General features: G+C 44.1%; 1 long non-coding RNA gene across 1 annotated transcript in view; it reads right to left on the bottom strand.

The window, feature by feature from the left end:
* Positions 1 to 1,054: 1,054 nt before the first annotated feature.
* Positions 1,055 to 13,563, bottom strand: part of LOC129703324 (uncharacterized) — a 33,637-nt gene continuing 21,128 nt past the window's right edge. Inside the window, exons 2-3 of the long non-coding RNA XR_008724542.1 lie at positions 4,048 to 4,136; positions 1,055 to 2,004 (exon numbers count right to left, since the gene is read on the bottom strand). This is a non-coding gene — a long non-coding RNA (uncharacterized LOC129703324). The remainder of the gene's footprint in view (positions 2,005 to 4,047; positions 4,137 to 13,563) is intronic.

The following is a 13,563-nucleotide window of genomic DNA, read 5'->3' as shown; positions in this document are numbered from 1 at the left end:
GATAGATTTGTGATTAGTACAGGTGTCAGGGATTATGGGGAGAAGGCATGAGAATGTGGTTGAGAGGGAGAGATAGAAAAGCCATGATTGAATGGCAGAATAGACCTGATGGGCCAAATGGGCTAATTCTGCTCCTATCACTTATGAACAGTCACCTAAAGGGGTGTGTGATCAATCTGTACAAATGCACGCCCACCGTGTGCTTGGGGCATCTCGCCTGACCATGTGTAATGGATAAAAACTCCTCTTTAGTTGGAGTATGATGTTTTATTATCTGTTGGTTGACTATCTTATGATAGCTTCTCCAAGAGCCTGTCCTGAGGCAATAGTTCACAATGTCACCGAAGCAGCATTGCACTGGCTCTGTGGCATCCATTATTTTGATTCATTGGACAACTTGCTCATAGATCTTTCCAAGGTAGTTGTCTCACTTGGATGAAACAATTGTCAAATCCAAATAAACATCGAATACCAACAAGTTTACAGAAGATGCACAGGGTTAGAATTCCCTTTGCTGGACGTAATTTGAGTCCCACTGTGGTGTATAAACAACTTTGAAGTGAATGTAGATGGAATGGGTGGTAAGTTTGCAAGTAACACCAAAATTGCTCAGGTTGCAGACAGGAGGAAGATGGCATGAAACAGATCTGGGCAGAGAAATGGCAGATGGAGTTGAATCGGAGTTTTATGTTGAACTAGACCATTGGACCTTGTTCCCCCAACTCAATATTTCACCACTCACCCGTTCCCCCAATGCAACCTGTCCCCCAATGCAATATTCCACCATTCACCCATAGCTCCCAACTGCACAGGCGTGTTTTATTTCCCCCTCATCCCCCAACACTTCCTCCCCCTCCTCTTCACCCTCCCTTTTCTCTCCCCTCTCCTCCTCCCCTCCTGCACTCGCTCCCTCACCTCTCCCTCCCTCTCCCTCCCTCTCCTTTCCCCTACCCTCAGTCACTCTCTACCCTCAGTCACTCCCTCCCTCTCTCCATAACCCCTCTCCCCTCCCTACCCCCCTTGACGTCATTGTGAGGTGGAAGCTGCTGTTTTTCTTAATGTAAATGAGATCCCTTTGTGATGTCATTGTGGGGTGGAGCACTGCTGATGGGCAGTTTATGTAAATGAGATCCCATTGTGACATGATAGCTGCTAACTGCCACTACAAGTTCACGCGATTTTTCTCAAAGTGGGGTTTTGTAAAGTTTAAAATGTGAATACCTGTAAAATATGCCATCAATCTGAATGAAACTTGATTAAAAAAACACACCACAGAATAATGGTGAGTAAGGTGGTCCAAAAATTGTAACGCTATCGTGTTCCGGGAGCACATGGGCACACTCACACAGAGACAGACATAGAAACAAACAAGATGAGAGTTTTAGTAATATATAGATGTTGTAGGATGCAGGACCCATGAAAGGAACCTCCTTTAGTTTGACCTATAATTTCTGCATATTGTACTTCTGCTGCTTGCCTTTGATCCTTCGGAAACTAATCCCGTTGTTGTCTATTTTGGCCTCTGTCATGTCCAAATTAAAAAAATATTATCTACCACAGTCTTTATTTCAGTACATGGAACATACATAGAATATAGAACAGTGCAGCACAGAAGAAGCCCGTTGGCCCATGATGTCTGTGTCAAACTTGATGCCAAGTTAATTTCGGATGAGATCTGTCCTTGATTATGCTGGTGGCCTTGCCGATGCAGTGTGAAGTGCAGCTGGAGTCAATGGTAAGGAGGTTGGTTTATGTGATGATCTGGGCTGCGTCTTCAATTCTCTGCAATTCCTTGTGGTCTTGGATGGAGCTGTTTCAAAACCATGCTGTGATGCATCCTGATAAAATGCTTTCTACGGCGCATCTGTAGAAGTTGATGAGAGTTGTTGGCGATGTGCCGAAGTTCCTAAGCCTTCTAAGGAAGTGTTCTAAGGCGTTGGTGTGCTTTTGTGGCCATTACTTCCATATGGCTGATCCAGGACAAGTTGCTGGTGACATTTGCTCCTAGGAAGTTGTGGTGGAAAGAATAACAGCTAGCTGCATGGTAGTAGTAGAGGGAGATCATTAGTTCACAATGTTGCAACTGCTAAACTTGGTGCCAGAGAACTAAGTGAGGGTGAGAATGGTGAACTCAAAGTCATGACATCAAATCCAGCAAAGGGGAAATGAAATAATGGCACAGAAGAGCCGAAGAACCCTGTATCTTGGCTATGATCAAATCAGAGGGAAGAGAGGTGCAGTTCTAGGTATGCACTTGTACAACATGTAATAGTTGGGGCAGAGATCACACCAGCAAACACTCCTACCCATCGGGGCATGGTATGGGTGGATAAGCAAAACAAGCCGAGCATTGCAGATGTTGAAACTGGGCAAACTTGGGAATGTTTTAGACAATAGACAATAGGTGCAGGAGTAGGCCATTTGGCCCTTTGTGCCAGCACCGCTATTCAATGTGATCATGGCTAATCATCCCCAATCAGTACCCCGTTCCTGCCTTCTCCTCATATCCCATGACCGCTATTTTTAAGAGCCCTATCTAGCTCTCTCTTTAAAGCATCCAGAGAACCCGCCTCCTCCGCCCTGAGGCAGAGAATTCCACAGACTCTCTGGAGGTTTTCTCTGGAAGTTCAAAATCTTCCTAAGGGATGATTCGAGAGAAGTTTATAAAATTTATGAGAGACATATTTATGGTAATCAGAATCTGTTTTCCAAGGTGAAAAAGTCAAATACTAGATGACTTAGCTCCAAGGTAAAATTAATGAATCAAAAAGTTAAAAGGAGATTTATGTGGCAAGTTTTTTTATACAGTGAGTGATAGGTGCCTGGAAGTCGCTGCCAGGCGAAGTGGAAGTGGAAGCAGATACATTAGCAATGTTTAAGAGGCATTTAGTTAGACATGTGAACTGGTAGGGAATTGAGAGATATAGATCACTTGTAGGCAGAAGTGCAGTTTAATTAGCATTGTGGTTGGCACAAAAATTGTGAAGGGAAGGACCTGTTCCTGTACTGAACTGTTCGACATCCATGTGATTTCAATAACACTGTAAGGAGGAATGGGTGCTCAATTAAAACAATTAAAGCTATTGAGTGGCAGAGTAGCGTAGCAGTAGAATTGCTGCCTCATTGCGTCAGAGGCATGGGTTTGATCCTACCTACGGGTGCTGCCTGTACGGAGTTTGTATGTTCTCTCTGTGAACATGTGGCTTTTCTCCGAGTGCTCCGGTTTCTACCCACACTCTAAAGACATAAGTTTGTAGGTTAATTGGCTTTGGTTGAATGAAATGTAAATTGTGCCTAGTGTGCAGGATAGTGTTAGTGTATAGGGTGATGGCTGGTCGGCACGGACTCGGTGGGCTTGTTTCTAAACTGTATCTCTAAAGCCGAAAGTCTAAAGTCTACCCTTCCTTTCTTTGGCTGGATGCCAAGAATAGATTTTCATTGTGGAATTTGACAGTGAGAATTGGTTCGGGCGAGACTTGAAGCTGAAGATGCCTTCTTGAATCAATATCTCACACAGAGAGTTTCAGCAAGATTGGATCAGATGTTTAAAATCCAAGTCCGCAGCTCCCTGAGAATGTCAACACAAGTAGATAGAATAGCAACAAAGGCATATGGTATTTTTGCCTTCATCAGCCGGGGCATTGAGTATAAGAGTTGGGAGGTCATGTCACAGCTTAATATCACTACAATTAGGCCGTGTTTGGAGTATTGTGTACACTTCTGGTCGTCCCATTACAGGAAGGATGTTGGACATTTGGAGAGGGTGCAGAAGGGGGACTGCACTTCACTGAACTTTCACTGCACCTTCATTTCACTGCACTTTATTGTGTATGTGATGGATTGATTGATTGAGATTTACCAGAATGCTGCCTGGACAAAAGGGGATTACCTATGAGGAGAGGTTGGGACAACTTGGATTGTTTTCTGTGAAATGATCTGACAGAAGTATATAAAATTATGTGAGGCATAGGTAGCGTAGACAGTCAAAATCTATTTCTCAGGGTGGAAATGTCAAAGAAGCAGTTTGCTTTGTTTATCTGTACTCACCATTCTCGATACCGCGGGATTGGTGTAGCTGATGATGGACGTGTCCCACTGCCCTTCAAGTTCAACTTCCAGTTTCTGTTTGGCAGCTTCTAAAATTTGCATTGAAGGATGTATTATAAAGACAGGCTGCTTAATTCCATCTAGGGCTAGGATTAGGTTTATTATTGTCGCAAGTAGCGAAGTACAGTGGAAAGATTTTGTTTGTGAGCTAGCCAAACCAATTAGATAATACTGAACATATATTACAATCAAGCCAAACGCAAGGATAATAGACGGAGCAAATAGAAGAATGCCAGTGTCCTTGAAGGTGCTGGAGGCAATACCCCAGTCTTTCTCCTACCGGCCCACTCCTTGCGTCCATTGTCACCCGCGGCTCCCTCCTTGATTCCCCAGTCCACTGGGCATCCAAGCTTCCCCCTATAGGCAGCTGGGGCTTCATTCTCGTGAACGTGAACTTTCAATGCATTTTCTTGAGTTCGTATATCCTTCATTACATTGGGTGTCCAGACCTACACACAATACTCCAGGTATGACGTCGTGAGACCCCTACATAATTGGAAGAAGACCAATATATTCTTCTACTAAAATCCCACCATTGATATAAGACTAACCAGTCTGTAGATCCCTGCTCCCTCTCTCCCTGATTTCCTAAGTAGTGGGAGTTACCATTGTTATCTTCCAATTTGTGGGAACCTACGTATTTGGACCCAATTGAATTTTGGAAGATGATTGAAAACACCTACTATCTCCATGGTCACCTCCTTCAAAATCTAGGATATAGGTCATCAGGGTTCAAGGAATTTTAGTCCCATCAATGCTCATTTAATTTACCAGCCATTTCCATCATAATATTTAGTCTGCACGGGACCCACTTTAGCTAATTATCATTTACCTATGGACATAGTACAATCTGCTTTTACCTTTCCTGATCTACAGCTTTGGTTCCTGATCTATGCCTCAGTCCCCCTTTGCTTAATGCTGCCTGGGTTCTAGCTATAAGGAGGGTGAACAAACCTGGATTGTTATCTGTGGAGTGTCAGAGGTTTGGTGAGGGCTACTGGAAGCATATAAAACTATGAGGCATAAATTATGAGACATAGATAGTCCAAGGCGTTCTCCCAGGGCGGAAATGTCCTAACTATAGGTGCTCCCCATACATTCTCCCCATGGCCGCATGGGTTTTCCCGGGGTGCTCTGGTTTCCTCCCACTCTCCAAAGACGTACAAGTTTGTAGATTAATTCTGTAAATTGTAAATTGGCCCCGTGTGCAGGACAGTGCTGGTGTACAAGGATCGCTAGTCGGCGCGGACTCGGTAAACGAAGGGCCTGTTTCCACGCTGCGTCTCTAAACTAAACTAAACTACAGGATACAGCTTTAAAATCAGAGGGGGGATGTTTACAGAAGATGCACAGAGTAAGTTTTGTGCGCAGGGAGTTGTGGGTGGCTGGAACGCACTGCCAGGAGTGTCGGTGGAAGATATGATAGTGACATTTGGATTGGCACATAGATATGCAGGGAATGGAAAGAAATGGATTACAAGCAGGCAGAGGAGATGAACTTTGCATTATGCTGGCACAGCCTTTGTGAGTCTTACAATCTGGTCCTGTGCTGTACTGTTTATTATTCTATGCTCTATGTTATAGAAGGCATTTTAACAGTACTGAATCCCCTGGAGTGGAAAGCTCTAGTTGAATTTATCCACAGCCTACAACAGTGAATTTAATCTTGTCACACAGCAATTATTTAGGACCATGTTCAGTGTGTTCTCTGGGATTGTTTGGAATGCATGAAACTCCACAGTGTGCGGAGATCAGATCTTTGAATGGCTTCCCCTGATCTGCTACACATAAGGGAAAGTGCAGGACATTAGAAAATTGTTCATGTGCTTTGCTTCTCTTGCTGACACGAATAATCCATTCCAGTAATTGCTTCTGCTCGCAAGATGGCATAATCCTATCTTAATTGTGACATATCGCAAGTAAAGTGTTGTGCGATTCGAAGGAGAAAATTGCAGAAAGGCTTATTGAATACATTGGAAATAGTAACTCTTAAATCAGGCTCAATTGAGAATTCAGCTACAGTTACACAAAACAGATCGTGGGGAATGCAGTAAGTTGGTGGCTTGTTGATGTATTGCAGCAATATTTACTTTTTTGGCATAATCATCTGGCTTGCATGTGCCAAGGGAGGAACACATGAGCAGTTAGCTCACGGGGCAGCACGGTGGCACAACGGTTATGTTACTGCCTTACAGCACCAGAGACCCAGGTTTGATTCTGACAATGGGTGCAGTCTTACGGAGTTTGTACATTCTCCCAGTGAATGGCGTGGATTTTTGTTGGTCAATTGGCTCTGGTAAAATTGTAAATTGTCACTAATGTGTCGGATAATGCTAGTGTACGGGGACTCGGTGGGCCAAAGGGCTAGTGCGCTGCATCTCTAAACAAATCTAAACTGAACTAAACTCCCAGGATGTTCAGAGGTGTAATGCAAGATAGAATTTGGCAATCAACCCCAAAAGGAGGCATTGAAACGGAGGACCAAAAGCTTGAAATATTAAAGGATCATACAGGAAGATGAAGAAAGTGGAGAGATAAGAGGGATGAATTTAAAAGGTCAAATGAGTTGCTGCTGAAGATACTCAATAGAGCACGTAATGCCAAAACTAATCAAGAAACTGGAATTGGATGGTTTCATGTTTCCTAATGGCAGTAGGACTGGAGGAATTTATGGAGATCAGGTTGGCAAGGCCCATTGGACATACAGAACACAATATGCTGGATTAACTCAATTGATCACTTAGTGACCTGCTGAGCTGCTCCAGCACTTTGTGTTTAGTTTAGTTCAGTTCAGTTCAGTTTAGTTTAGAGATACATTGTGGAAACAGGCCCTTCATCCCACTGAGTCAAGGCTGACCAGCAATCACCCATTCAGTAGTTTTATCTTATACAGTAGGGACAATTTACAGAACCCAATTAACCTACAAACCTGCAATATCCTTTGCTAACAAAAGGTTCCTTAAACTTACCATCTTTGCCTGTTACCCTCACATGGACAGGCTACCTGTCAATTCTTATTATCTCACCTGTAAACACCTCCACTTATCAGAGGTTGACAAAAATGCTGGAGAAACTGAGCAGGTGAGGCAGCATCTATGGAGCGAAGGAAATATGCAACGTTTCTGGTCGAGATGTGAGGAGGGGGGAGGGGGGGGGGGGGGGGGGAGAAGAAAGGAAGATGCGGAGACAGTTGGCTGAGGGAGAGTTGAGAAGGGGACAGAAGGAGAAAGCAGGGACTACCTGAAATTTGAGGTCAGAAGTTGATTTGCACTCTCGTAGCTGCTCCCAATCTATCTCTCCCGAGGTCAGACTTACACTATCAAAATCCTCAGTTTAGAGCCACAACTTGAGGACCAACTATATCTTACTCCATGACTACCTTGAATCTGACCAATTTATGGTCAATGTTTCCAACTGGTTCCTCCACAAATACTTAATTCATTTGCCTGTCCTCATTCCCTGACATAAAATACACCCTCTTCCTTTAGTACTCGCTGTTTCAGAAAACCTCAGACAGCATTTTATGAATTCCTCCCCATTTAAAACCCTTGCACTAAAGAATCCCAGTCAACATTGAAAAGTTAAAATTCTCACTTAATACAAGCCTATTGCGGTTTAGTTTATTTCAGTTCTGTTTATTATTGTCACATTTACAGAGATAGCGAAAAACTTGTTCTGTATGTCAAATAGTAAAATCACACCGTATATGAATGCAATAGATCCTGTTCTGGAACAGCACACAAATTGTCCCCATGTTCTGACGTCATCTTGCAATTACACTGGTAATACATTTGAAGAAGGAATGCAATTGCTTCAAGGGCTGCAGTAGAACCAGGCATGGAAATCGCTATCAAAATATGGAGGGGACCGGGGGACAAGGAGGACACAATGTCTTGGCGGCCGTGTACGCATGCACACTCACACACACGCGCGTGAGGCTTCGGAGGCTCAATCTAGCGCTGAATGCAGCTCAACTCTTCCTGTCTCACCGGGTCAACCTACAGCCCTGCCTGGACTGACGGGACACCAGCGCAGCTTCTCCGAGCTGACTGTAAGCCTGGGCAACATTTCCCACAAGTCCAGGCAGGGCTGTAGGTTAACCCGGCGGGACAGGCAGAGTTGAGCTGGGTTGAGCGCTGCTTGGCTGCGCTGGCTGTGGGACTGGGGGCACCGCTCCCGTCTGACTCCCGACCTCTCTGGCCACTCCCGAGCGTGGTGGGGTTGGGGTTGGGGGGGGGCACTCGGGTGGGGACGGGACAGCGCCGCGAGAGCCGGGATCGATCCTGGCTGCGGATGAGGCGCAGGTCTGTGCCGAGAGTGTTTTGGCACGTCTCCCTTCTCCAATGATCGTGCTGAATCACCAAGTCCTGCCCCCATTGCCTGCTGACCGATGTCTCTCACGTCCAATCAGCTCCCTCGATCAGCAGTCCCACTCCCACTGTCTCGCGGAAAGCGGAGATTTCACCGGTTTTTAAAATCCGGATTACAAGAAATGGGAAGGGACTGTCCCCCACCTCTCAAAATAGGGGGAGACGTGTCCCACCTGCCGCGCCCCCCACCCCCCGGGATTTCCGCCCCTGAGTAGAACAAAGAGATGAATTATCTCCTTTTCTGCCGTAAGCAAATATGAAAATGTTATGGAATCATGGCAACCTGGTACCATGCTCAGCATGGACATTGTGGGCTGAATGACCTGTTACTGCATGTTATGGGTAGGAAGGAACTGTAGATGCTGGTTTACACCGAAGATGGACACAAAAAGCTCAGCAGGTCAAGCAGTGTCTCTGGAGAAAAGGAAGAGGTGACATTTTGGGTTGAGACCGTTCTTCAGACTGAGAGTCAGGGGAGAGGGAAACAAGAGATATGAAAAGGTACAGAGAACTTAAATGAAAGGTATGCAAAATGACAAACCAAAGCCAGCAATGATGATCAAGGAAAGATGGAGAAGGTGATAATGAGTGATACAAACAGTGAAATTCAGCAGGACGACAGTGAAACTAGTATGGTGACTAGGGTAGGGGATGGACAGAGAATATTGTTCTACGATCAATGTTATACAACCATGCATCAACAGTTTCCTATCATATGCACCCTCTGAAATAGCAATAGTGCCCCAGGGCATTTCACAAACAGGTTACGAAACAGGTAAAATATTGTTACTGTGCGACACATGATAGAAGATTATATATCATCAGATGTTGTGCAGGCCAACAATAAGGATAACTCTGCTGCACATGATGCCAGATTGAGCAATGAGTCACATATCCCTAGGTTTTGTAATACTGTTTTTGATTGCACCTATTAGTCTCTGGATTAGTTCGCACAATGAGTCAGCAAACTACTATTGGTCTCTAGTACCTGTATACCATAAGGAGAAATTGATTCACTGGAGAAGTAATAAGGATTATTTTAAGAGTGTCAGGAAGCATTGTGGAGTTTGTGATCAGAACATTGCATTTTAAGTATTCCAGGAAGATGCTGCAGTTCCTACTGCAACATCAGAACTGCTGCAGATGTTCTATCAATCGGTGGTAGCCGGTGCCATCTTCTTTGCTGCCATGTGCTGGGGCAGCAAGTCAAAGGCTGCAGATGCCAATAGGATCAACAAACTCATCAGGAAGCCTGGCTCCGTCCTGGAGGCAGAGTTGGATTTATAGGAGGTGGTCTTGGAGGGGAGGATGCTCCTCAAACTGTAGAGCATCCTGGACAATACCGCTCACCCCCTCCATGACACATTGGTCAACCCGAGGAGTACCTTCAGCAACAGACTGGTTCCACCAAGATGCAGGACAGAACGACCCAGGAGATCCTTCTTCCCTGTGGCTATCAAACTTTACAACACCTCCCCCTTCTGTCATGGGGTAGACTGAGACTGATTACCCTCCTCCCCTCCCTCCCCAATCTTTGCACATCCCCCAAGCCTTTCCACGTCACTTTAATTTAATGTTTTGTGTACAGTGGATTCAGAAAGTATTCAGACCCCTTCACCTTTTTCACATTTTGTTACATTACAGCCTTATTTAAAAATGGATTACATTTATTTTATTATCATCAATCTACACACAATACCCCAGAATGATGTAGCGAAAACAGGTGTTTTAAAAAATTTGCAAAATAATTAAAAAAAAAAACTGAAATATCATATTTACATAAGTATTCAGACCCTTTGCTATGACACTCAAAATTGAGCTTAGGTTCATCCAGTTTCTTGATTATCCTTGAGATATTTCTACAACTTGATGGAAGTCAATTGATTGGACATGATTTGGAAAGGCACACACCTGTCTATATAAGGTCCCACAGTTGACAGTGCATGTCAGAGCAACAACCATGAAGATGAAGAAATTGTCCGTAGACCTCCGAGACAGAATTGTGTTGAGACACAGGTCTGGGGAAGGGTATAAAATGATTTCTGCAGCATTGCAGGTCCCAAAGAGCACAGTGGCCACCGTTATTCTTAAATGGAAGAACTTTTGAACCACCAGGACTCTTCATAGAGCTGGCCGCCCGGCCAAACTGAGCAATCGGGGGAGAAGGGCCTTGGTCAGGGAGGTGACCACAAACCCGATGGTCACTCTGACAGAACTCCAGAGTTCCTCTGTGGAGATGGTAGAACCTTCCAGAAGGACAACTATACCTGCAGCACTCCACCAATCAGCCCTTTATGGTAGAGTGGCCAGACGGAAGTCACTCCTCAGTAAAAGGCACATGACAGCCCGATTGGCGTTTGCCAAAAGGCATGAGAAACATGATTCTCTGGTCTGATGAAACCAAGATTGAACTCTTTGCCTGAATGCCAAGCGTCACGCCTGGAGGAAACCGGGGACCGCCCATCACCTGGCCAGTACCATACCCTCGGTGAAGCATGGTGGTGGCAGCATCATGCTGTGGGGGTGTTTTTCAGCAGCAGTAACTGGAAGTCTAGTCATGATCAAGGGAAAGATGAACGGAGCAAAGTACAGAGAAATCCTTGATGAACACCTGCTCCAGAACGTTCTGGACCTCAGACTGGGACAGATATTCACCTTCCAACAGGACAATGACCATAAGCACACAGCCAAGACAACACAGGAGTGGCTTCATGACAAGTCTGTGTGAATGTCCTTGAGTGGCCCAGCCAGAGCCCGGACTTGAACCCGATCGAACAACTCTGAAGGGACCTGAAAATAGCTGTTCATCGACACTCCCCATCCAACCAGACAGAGCTTGAGAGGATCTGTAGAGAAAAATGGGAGAAATTACCCAAATACAGGTGTGCCAAGCTTGTAGTGCATACCCAACACTTGAGGCTGTAATCGCTGCTAAAGGTGCCTCCACAAAGTACTGATGGAAGGGTCTGAATACTGAAGTAGATGTGATATTTCAGTTATTTGTTGTTTTATTCCTGTTTTAGCTTTTTTTATTATGAGGTATTGTGTATAGATTCATGATAAAAAAAAAGAATTTAATCCATTTTAGAATAAGGCTGTAACGTAGCAAAGTGTGGAAAAAGTGAAAGGGTCTGAATACTTTCTGAATGCACTGTATTTATAAGAATAAGGGGTAGGCCATTTAGGACTGAAATGAGGAAAAACTTCTTCACCCAAAGAGTTGTGCATCTGTGGAATTATCTGCCACAGGAGGCAGTGGAGGCCAATTCACTGGATGTTTTCAACAGAGCTAGATTTAGCTCTCAGTGCAAAAGGAATCAGGGGATATGGGGAAAAGGCAGGAACAGGGTACTGTTTTATATGATCAACCATGATCATATTGAATGGCAATGCTGACTCGAACGGCCGAATGACCTACTTCTGCACCCATTTTTCTATGTTTCTTTGGTTCTATTTTGTGTTTTGTGCTTTTTTGCGTTTTTACGACTGTTGCTAGATCAATTTCCCTCCTGGGATAAATAACGTTCTATCGTATCATATCGTATCGTATTTTACCATCTAATTTGTCCAAGTCTGGCTGAGCCCCCTGCTTTTTGAACCATTGAGAGGTCGACATTAACTAAAACAGAAACTGCTGGAAACACTCAGCAGGTCCGGCAGCATCTGTGGAAAGAGGAACAGTTGGGTTTAACATGGACCACACCAAACATGCATCACTGGATGCTCCAGTCTCAAGCTGTTTAACTATTAGTAACAAGCACCCCAGAATTCACCACAGTGATAGATGCCATTCACAGCAGTTACAGGCAATACACACCATCTCACTTTTGTTGGATATTACATCACAGGATACTGTATATTTCCTGCTATGTATAACTTAAATGTAGCTCACAGTTCAGTAAAAAAGACACAACGTTTGGGAGTAACTCAACGGGTCAGGCATCATCTCTGGAGAATATGGGTAGGTGATGTTTAAGGTCAGGACCTTACTTTAGACCCGAAACATCACCTATTCATGTTCTCCAGAGATGCTGCCTGACCCACTGAGTTACTCAAGCACTTTGTGTCATTTATTTGCAAACCAGCATCTGCACTTCCTTGTTTCTAGCTATCAGTATGTTTACAAATATATTCCAGTAAATGCAACTATCAAACTATCAAAACTATTATACTTACAAATATATATTAAATGTCATTTTCAGCCTATTGAAAAAAATGCCACAGTGCACCTCTTGGATATACTATCCACTCCGGTCCATTTGAATATCCCATATTCAATCCGAATTCAAAGTAGAGGGAGCAGAAATTCCCAGCTCTGCCATTATTTTCATAACCTCTGATGTCTGGGAGCCATTTCATATTCTGGCCTATTTTTTATCGGGATGTGCACCATAGAAAGCATTTTATCAGAAAGCATCACAGTTGGTTTGGGATCATCCTGCTCCGCAAGAAATTGCAGCCCAGGCCATCACACAAACCAACCTCCCTTCTATTGACACAATTTTGTACCGCACGCTGCCTCAGCAAGGCTAGCAGCGTAATCAAGGACGAGTCGAACCCTGCCCACTCCCTCTTCTCCTCTTCTCTCCTCTCCCATCAGGCAAAAGGTATAGATATGTGAAAACACACAGCACCAGATTCAGGGACAGTTTCTTCTCAGCTGTTATCTGGCAACTGAATCATCCTAGCACAACCAAAGAGCAGTGCTGAACTATTATTTACCTCTTTGATGACCCTCGGACTATCCTTGATCGAGCTTTGCTGGCTTTATCTTGCACTAAAAGTTATTCCCTTATTATGTATCTCTACACTGTAAATGGATCGATTGTAATCATGTATTGTCTTTCTGCTGACAGGTTAGCACGCAATAAAAGCTTTTCACTTTATCTCCGTACACGTGACAATAAACTAAATTAAACTAAACTATTCCATCTCCAAAACTCCTCCGATTATTAACAGTATGTGCAGTGACAAGTCAAGTATCAAGTATCCTTTATTGTCATTCAGACTTTTCAGTCTGAACAAAATTCGTGCCTTGCAGTCATAACATAGAATAAAACAACAAAACACACAATAAACACAGATT

The sequence above is a fragment of the Leucoraja erinacea genome, chromosome 14 (genome assembly GCF_028641065.1).
Source record: "Leucoraja erinacea ecotype New England chromosome 14, Leri_hhj_1, whole genome shotgun sequence".
Lineage (NCBI taxonomy): Eukaryota > Metazoa > Chordata > Chondrichthyes > Rajiformes > Rajidae > Leucoraja > Leucoraja erinaceus.
The sequence above is the reverse complement of the archived record's forward strand: the minus strand, read 5'-3'. Positions and strand labels throughout refer to the sequence as shown.